We start from the raw sequence: 9708 nt of genomic DNA on the forward strand, positions 1-9708 counted from the left end.
GCCAGGGAGGGAGAGGTGCTCCTCCTGCACAGCAAGTTATCCGGGGAACAGGGCCTTCATCTCTCTGCCCACTGTTTATCAAGACACGTGGGGAATGAAGGCACAGTGTGCTCTTTATGCGTTTTTTCATCATTTTTTCCAGTGTGTGCCGATTGAACCAAAGTCGCTGTGTGGCACGCTGACAATGCCCTTTACCCTCCTTTTATCTGGCCTGTTCTCTAGACTTGTCATTATTTTTCAGGCCCCACATGTTGGATTCCTTTCATCTTTTCTCAGAAATGATTACCTTCAGACCTGTTAAATGAAAAGCTATGACATGGCACATAACATCTGAGCCATTTCAAATGGACCTCCTTGAAAGATTCATTTTAATACTAGAAAGGGACCTTCTTAATTAATCTTTGTTGTATATTATTATCACAAGATGAATAGGGAGGTACCTCGTACCTCTAGGGATACCTACCTGTGAGCTCCCAGGGAAAAGAAGAAGAGGGAAAGGGGTTCAGTGAATGTGAAATTACCATATACTCTGGTTTATGCATTTTTAGAGAGTAAAATTATGTTTCTAGTCAATTATTTATATATAATCTAGTTTTAATAATTTGAGGTTTCTTACCAAAAAAAAGACCTTATTCAGTAATAGACACAGCTAATTAGACTAACATTGGTGGAGAAGGGGATATATATATATATATCTCCTTCATTCTGTTTCACTGAAGTATGAAATATTCTAGTATGGACAACATTGCCCTGACCTCAATAATTTTTTTTCTGAAATATGCATCTCTAGTTTGACTCAAAATGTTCATATTCTAAAGAAACAGAGTGTTTCTTCTTTCTTGAAGTGGTTCTTCAAGGTAAGTCCTCTTCCTTCTCATAACTGAAGTGTAGGATTGGGTGATGCTCCATCTCGTCAGTACAAGTCACTACAAGGCTTTTAGCAAAGCTCTGAAAACCTAATCCTGGAATGTGGAACCCCTGAGCAAAGATGCAGCAACAGCCATTCAAGCCAAAATGTAATAATGACTATCATTTGTTGATGTTTAGTAAGGGCCAAGAATATGTAATCTCACCAACAATCTCTAAGAGACCAGTATCATTTTACTTGTTTTAGAGATGAGTAAATGAGTTAAGGAGAGGAGAAGAAATTTTATCATGGATCATGCATGTACAAATCGGCTGACAGTACAATTTGGTCACAGGCTCGTCACCAAATCTGTTCTTAGAACCCTTGCACTACCCAGATTTCAGGCTTTCAGGGATATTCTTGAGTTAGCCATAGATCTGTCCAGCAGTTATTATGCTAAACTTGGGTTGCTCCGTGAATCACTATTGAAAGTCATGGTCCATTCTATCACCTTCAGGATTTCACACAAGATAGAATCTATTTTGGAAAGAACTTTAAAGCAAGGTCAAGGGCATTAACAAATTTGAGACCATATTCTAAGAATGTCTACACTGATCATCAAGGAAAACAGGGCCCTACTCATGGAGTTCATTTATCAACTTGAGCCTATCTATAAGTAGATTGCAGTTTTCTTCTGAAGAAGCATGAACCCTGGAGTCAGAATGTCTGTGTCCAAACCCGGCTCTGCCACCTATCAACTGTGTGACCTTATCCAAGTTACTTAATAATAGTTCCATGCCTGAGTTTCCTTTTCTATGAAAAGACAATGACAATAGTGCCCATCTTGGATATTTCTGGTGAGGATTGAATGTGCTCTTGTAGAAAGGTGTTTAGGAAGTATGCAACCCAGAGTAAGCACTTAATAAGCTGAAGTTATCACTGTTTTTAGTTGAAATTAATCCATTTGTCACCTTCTTTGGACATCACATTCATCATGTTCTTTTTCTTGTAAACATGTATTTTAGGGAAGGCTAGTGAGTCCAGTGATACTTGAGGTGACTTCAAAGAGGACCCCTTCCTCATAAAATGCAAACTTTTACCGCCCTACAAAGTAAAACTCCACCTTTGTTCTTCTCCTTCAAGCATTGCTGCACCTTCTGGCTCATAACTCAGAGCATCTGAATGAGGGAAACTTTCTCTCTGGCTCAATCTCTCTTTTTCTTTCACTCTCTCAAACAAACACACATAATTTCTTAAGAGATTTTTTTCCACATCACAGTCTTTTTTATGTATCCCAATTTTAAATTTAAAAGACTACCTATGCTGAGAATTGTTCAGTGATGTTGATTTATGAGACTTATGCAAAAAAGGACAGTCTTACCGATGCACATATCTATTTGGCAAGGCAGCAGTGATTTATAAAATGACAAGCTGGTGACACTCATATAAAGGCAGCTTTCACGTAGCAAGTGTAAAGGCAAAAAGAAAATCTGCTACCAGTTGAATGACAAACTCCTTTGCTATTTTAAGAAGAGTATAAATGCCACACTAGCTTCCACTTAGTGTCCACCTAGTGGAGGGTGTGCCATCTTAGAAGGGGTGCACAAGGTGACCTTTTTTTCCTGTTCTTGATCTCTGAAGCTCAAAGTTGGTCTGTCTTTCTCTAGTCACTGTTTATTGGTGTGTCATCCATGAACTTTTCTAAGCTTCATTAAACCTTGATACATTTTGTACATTTTTGCATCCAGATGACCTGCTGGAAAAATATGGCATATGATATCAAGCCTCTTTTACTTATCCTAGCAGAATGTATTTGACATTTGAATATGTGTTATAGGAAAACTAAACTGGAGGAATTAGACTATGCTTATTAGATTTTTAAGACTATTATCCAGTCCCTTAGGCTCAATCATTATTGGTTTGGTTTGATATTGAAACTCTTAATTTCTTCCCTCAATTCAGCTATCATTCCACAGTAGTCTTTCTTTCTTGAGACTTAGTGTAGCACGCCACAGGCAAGAGTCCCACTAGGCCTCTAGGCCCTCCCCTGATAATGCCCGAACCATCAGACAAGATGGCTACAGCGGAAAATTGATCAAACACTGTCTGTAGTGAATTATCATGGCCTTTCTCTGACTACAGAAAAATATCCACATATTGAATGGAAATGCACTGCACAATTGTTTCCATTTGTCACATCAGCTAAAAGTGCATTCTTGCATTCTTCCTACATGTATTTGTCAGGATAGGCTTGGTTATAGCCACAATACCAGTGGCTTACGTTAACACAAGTTATTTTTTGCTCATGCTGCATGCTTGTAATGGGTTAGTTGGGATTTTGTTCCATGTCATCTTCACTTCTAGGAGCATGTTAATGGACCAATCTCTGTCTTGACTCTTGTTAGTCTTATGTCAGAAGAAAAAGGCATCATGGTAAACTAGGAAAATACCTACTCAGAAGAGACACACATCACTCTTCTCACATATTTTTAGCCAAAGCAAGACACATGGAAAATATAATTTTCCTCTAAGGAGGGGCACCAATAGGAGGAAAAATAACATCTTTTCTATGACAAATGACATTTGAAAAATAATCCCGCATACTATATTGAAAACTCAAAGAAGCAGAAGACGGTCACTGTAACATCATAAAACTGTCCCACAGGGTAAGATGTGTCTGTGTGAGGGGTTGATCGGGAAAAAACTATTTTGAAATGAACAGAAACATTGGAAATTTCTAGAAAGAAGGAAAAAAGCAGTAGTACCTATTTACCACATCTTCATTAGGTCTCCAGGTCATGAATTTTGGCAGAACATGAAAGAGATAAGAACGAGATTATATCGTTAGATCCTCTGAGAATCTTCCTAGAATAGTTTTATGAAGGTGACAGATAACAGTAAAATCAAAGAAACTGCGGTCTGATTGAAATCAACTCTTCCCCACCCTGAGGATCAGAAAATAACAGGACAATGTCCCTCTTCAGAAGGAAACTGTCCTACCTGGTGAGTGGAAGATATGTCTGAGGCGGGACTAATAGGAAAGTATGTATTGCAGTCATCAGAAGCACTGGACATTTCTACATAGAATGCAAATCTTCTTTTTTCTCAAAAAAGAAAGTAGCAACTGAGAGTAAGTGAACATAAATTATAGAAGGAGAAGAACAAAGAGCACTAAAAAATGAGAAAATGAAGAAAGCTGAGGAGCTGAAGGTGAGGAAAGAAAATGGGATTCCAGTCAGGATAAGAGAGGCAGGCAGACCAAAGCCTGGAGAAGAACTGGCAGATCGTAAGGAACCAAGAATGACAATACATTTTTACTGGTAAAGCTTAGCAGTGTTAAAAAGGGTTTATGAGAAGTGGTGAGATAAGTAACATTAATTTCTCAAATCAACAAACATTTTGAAATTTGTCTATGGCAGGCACTGTGCCAGGTTGTGGAAATCGAAATTTGAATGATACACAGGCCTTGATCTCCAGTGGCTTATATTCTGGTAGGAGTGATAGTTAATATACAGGACATTCCATAATATGGGATTAAGCACAAAGAGAACTAAATTCAGGGTGCTAATAGGAGGAGCATGACACCTAAGACAAACAGAGGGAGAGAAGTCCTGGAGGAGGATCAAGAAAGGTTTTCTGAAATGATAATTCTTGAGTTTCATGTTAAAGGATAACTGAGACATAAGTATCTAAGGGAAACTTGGGAACATTGCACCTGACAGGGCAAAGAGCAGATGCTAGTGTATAGAAACAACAGAGCCATAAAATAAAAGGTCATAATTAGGGTGCTCACCCCAGACTTGTGTGGCCAAAGATGAGGGAAATGGGAAAGGAGATGCAGTGACAGGAAGGAATTCGAGTGTGAATCATAGACCAGGCTCCTAGTGTCAACTGCACCACTGTTCCACCAGATATTGAGCCAAGACTTAACTTCTCTGGGCCTCTGTTTTCTTTCTATTAAAAATGCTGGTGTTGAATTAATGATGTCTAAGACTTATTTCACACCGGAAATTATAAGTGGTATAAATAAAAAGTTATTAGTGAAGAGCTAGAGCTCTGGCAGCACTTTTAAAATTAGCTGTTACAGCAAAGGGATTAAGAAGAGAGATGCTATGTCCTGAAGAAGAAAGATGCTCAAAGGTATCTCAGGTCATGTTTTACCGACTTCCCAGACTCAGCATCCCTTTTAGTCCCTTCCTGAAGGGACTACGACTGGGAGCTCATTACCACTTAAGAAAGCCGTTTTCAATGACAGGTCATTTTAATGTTTGGAAAATGCTCCCCTGGACTATGGTTAAAGCTCATGGATGATGAGTCAAAGTCACTGCAGCATCCTGAAACTGCTCCACAGGGGAGTGAGGGATTTGACTGCATGAGAGACTATTGGAGAAAACAGAAGCAAAGGACATTTCCATGCCAGAAGAAGAAAGATGAAGTTGAGAGTGAATGACCATGAATCACAGAGAGAGGAGAGGAGAACACATTAAAAAATTGAAAGAGAAGCTAAGTTGAGAATTTGAGGTTGAGGAAAGAAGAGGGAATGCCATCGGGGTAAGGGTAGCAGACAGAATGCAACCTAGAGAAGAACTGGCAGTTGGTAAGGGACTAAGGTGAAGGAGAATGTATTTTTCACCCATAAAGTTCAGTAGTGCTTTTAGAATTGCAAATATGCATTTAAATTTAATAATACAATTATGGTATATTAAATGTCAAATGACTGTTACAGAAAAGCACTTAAAATTAATACATATGCATGAGATAAATCCTGTCTGGTTGTCAAGGTCTGAATTCAAAGTTATATAAGCCAGGCTTTGCACTGAATTTTGTTACATCTTAAAGTTGCAAAGATCTTTGAATTTCATTGGTATTTAGCAAAGAAGCATGAGCAAAGCTTAGTTAGAACTGAGAGAAAAGGTGAGATTTTTGGGCAGTCAGCAGCAAAACCCAAATGCTATTCAAATCCAAAGTAAAACTGAAAGCAATAGTCGTCTTCATTGCTGCTGTCATCATTGTCATCATCATCATCATCATCATCATCACTATGGATGAAATGGCTGTTCAGTTACTTGAGTGTAGCTCTGTATTAACGAGGAGTCCTTGTATCTTTCTCTCATTTCTACTTTACTTTCTCCTGCCTTTTAGTGGGAAAAATATTGTTAAATTTATCTTTTTAATTATTTTAACCATATATATGCAGTTTTAATCATAAAGATATGCAATAAACATAAACATAAACACAAGAAAGAGCAAAATTTCCTGTCACCACTAATATCCCTCCACCAATTACATTCTCAAAGGTAACCACGTGCTGTTCCAAACTTTTTCCTTCAAGGCAGTATTTTCTAAAATCTGTTAGGCTACTTCCAGAGGGACAATCATTTTGGTAAGCAGCAAACAATGGACATACACAACAAGTATGCTTCCCGTAAGTGTGTTATGTGCAGGAATTAGCTCTGAGAGATGGCTGCCATCTCTCTATGCTTGGAGACAAATATCTTGAGTCTCTGCACCCTAAATGTTGAGGTCAAACTTGTGGTTAAACTTGGTAGGTCGAACAAATGCATTTACCTTACCTCTGTCCTGAAATGCCAATACAGTGACAGTAAATGTATGTTCAACAACCCACAAAGATAATGACAAAGAAGCAGCAACACGGTTTTATAAATTGGAAAGCAGATACATAGGAATAACTGACACCCAGATGGGAGATACCTCAAATGTGAACCAGAGGCAGGCTGATTTATATGAAAGAACCCCAGAAAAACTAATAGTTAAGGTGCCAAATAGTTACAAAAGTCATGAAGCATTAATGACATTAAGTAGCCAAACTGTTTGAAAGTGGTGAAGGGTTTATTGTTGTCATAGCAGGTTGAGCTAAAATAGTAACACAAGACTTAGAATTTCCCCTAAATTTGACCTGTCATATCACTCTGGTGTGGTTTGTAGTATCCAAACTTCACCCTTATACTGTGAGGTTCAATCAACATCTTAGTGATTTACATATAAATAAGAATGGAAAGCAAAATCATGAAGTATTTGAAAAAACTTTTGGCCGAGTGGCGGCTCATGCCTCTAATCCCAACATTTTGGGAGGCCGAAGCGAGTGGATCACTTGAGGTCAGGAGTTCCAGACCAGCCTGGCCAACATTGTGAAACCCCATCTCTACTAAAATACAAAAATTAGCCAGGTTTGGTATTGCGCACCTGTAATCCCAGCTACTAGGGAGGCTGAGGCAGGTGAATCGCTTGAACCCGGGAGGTGGAGGTTGCAGTGAGCTGAGATCACGCCACTGACTGACTGCACTCCAGCCTGGGTGACAGAGTGAGAAACCATCTCAAAAAATATACATATATATATACACACACAAAAAGCAAGAAACGTAGCTCCTCATATCTTTTTTTTTAACACTTCATGATAATCGGAGTAATTGCAGAGTGATATCCATTGATCCTCATTTACAGTTTGAGAGTATGTAATATATAAGTAATCATCAGTTACTGATAAATTCCTCTTTTCCACCATCAATCTGTACTTGGACAAAACAGCAATCCTGGGGAAGCATAGCCACTTGTAGACCCAAAACTGTGGACTGTAGAGGGAGCAGACAATATTAGTGAATCTTCTTGGCTGGAGATAAAAATAGTTTCTGGTTGGTTTTATCAGCATTATAACTATCACTTTGATCTCCATTTATCTGCCCCATGTATCTTATTTCTCAATTATTTCTAAATTTCTAGAAAATGAAAAAAAGATCTATATTGTCTTTCTAAATCCCCAAAATTTCTGAAGTAAAAGACAAAAAAAAAGGAACTCAGAGAAAATTGAAAATATTAAGAGATCAAAAAAATACAATATAAAATGATGACAGCAACCAGCAAACAACTATGTATAATAACCTGGGGGAGTAAGAGGAAAAGATGGCATGCATATGAGGAGGTTTAGCATTCATGAAAAGTTAAATATTGTTGGAAATCAAAAATATATAAACAGAAATTTAAACAATAGTAATTTTAAAGGATAATGCTAAAAATATAATAAAAAGACAAAGTGTCAAGTAATTAAGAAGATAGACAAAAAGTAGAGAGTCGATAGAGAAAGAACAAACAGAAAAAATGGAGGGGAAATTATTAAGGAAATAATCAAGAAAAATTTTCAGATCTAGGGAACTTTAAGTTCTAGATCAAAAGTGCTTTTCAATATGTACTGCAGTGGATTAAAAAAAAAAAAGTAAAAGGGTAAAAGCACTCTAGTATGCTCCAGCACTGGCAGGCCATACGTAATCCTGGTCACCTCACTGCTACACAACTGGATCCTGGATTCTGCAGAATCCCCTGCTCATTTTGGCTTCTGTTTTCAGATTGACCTGCCACACTATCCAATGTGCAGCTGTTGAAGAGGGCCATTGCAAGTCCAGTTGCCATCTTTCTCCTTCCTTGTTCCCAGATGCTGAAAGCTATGATTTTGTTCTTGCAAAACGTATATTTCTGGTTCACAGGGAGTTATCTTGTTACCTAGTTTGTCATAAATTGTGTTCATGAGGTTTTGGTTTTACTGCCCTACTTCTTCATCTTTATGGGGGAATTTAAAGAGATTCAAAAATTAAGTTATGGTCTCTATTGTCCCAGAATCTTATTTTTGTAAACTGTTTAAATGTTTAAAAACTATACATGCGTAACACTCATTTATTAGCTCACAGTTCTGTAAATCAGAAGCCTAGCATGAATGACCAAGTTCTCTGCTTAAAGTATCACAAAGTTGAAATCAAGGTATGAGATTGTCTGAGTTCTTACATGGAAGATTTTGGGGAAAATCATCTTCTGAGCCCAATATTTATCTGGCATACCTCAGCTTCTTATGGTTGTGGAACTGAGGTCCCAGTTTTCTTGTTGGTTGCCCACTGAGGGCTGCTATCAATTCCTAGATGCCATCTATATTGCTTGACACATGATCGCCTTCATCTTTAAGCCAGTGAGGGAACATTTAATCCTTCTGCTTTAAATCTCGGATTACCTGTTCTACTACCAGTTAGAAAAAAATACTTTATGCTTTCAAATGGTTCGTGTGATTAAATCATGCCCACATGGATAATCTTCCTATCTAAGGTAAACTGAATATTATAACATAATCTAATCATGGAAGGTAAAGCCCATCATATTCAAAGTCCCAGGCATGAATACCAGGGGAGTAAATAGGAATTCTTAGAGGTCATCTTAAAATTCTTCCCACAATACTTGCACTTCTGAATTGGGAATCAATGAAAAATAAAACATAGCAGATGGCTATTAAAATACCAGCTCCATTTCTCATGAAGCTGACCAGAGAATGTAGTTTTTGCCCAGTGGCTAAATGGGCTCACAGATCTCTCACTGAATCAAACCACTTTACTTTCCCCATGCTTAACATGGTATATGTCAGGCATCCCTGCTAAAGGAAGAACTTTACTTGATAAACTACCTCATGAAAGAAGAGTAAACTAGAATTCACTTTCTCTCCAGCCAAACAGATCTGAAAGCAAGAGACTGGAAACAAATCAAAATAAAACAAAATGGGAGAGTTGAGAGTGAACCAGATTCATTTCTTTTATTTTTTTTTCAAAACTTATCAACTAGATAACATACTTCTCCTGCCACAAGGAGAAATGTATAAGAGGCAAAGAGAGATTGTTTAATCCATGACAAGTACCCTCAAGTGAAAATACAATAGTAAGAAAATGCAATTCGCTACCTTTCTTCCAATGCCTATCATTTATTTTCTGATTGATGCTCTTATATTCTCACCTCAAATCTTCTCCTTTGGGGCATCGACATAATAAATTCCTGAATAATTTAAGTGAATTCAGAATACAATCATTGATGTGCAA

The sequence above is a fragment of the Gorilla gorilla genome, chromosome 12 (genome assembly GCF_029281585.2).
Source record: "Gorilla gorilla gorilla isolate KB3781 chromosome 12, NHGRI_mGorGor1-v2.1_pri, whole genome shotgun sequence".
NCBI classification, from domain to species: Eukaryota; Metazoa; Chordata; class Mammalia; order Primates; family Hominidae; genus Gorilla; species Gorilla gorilla.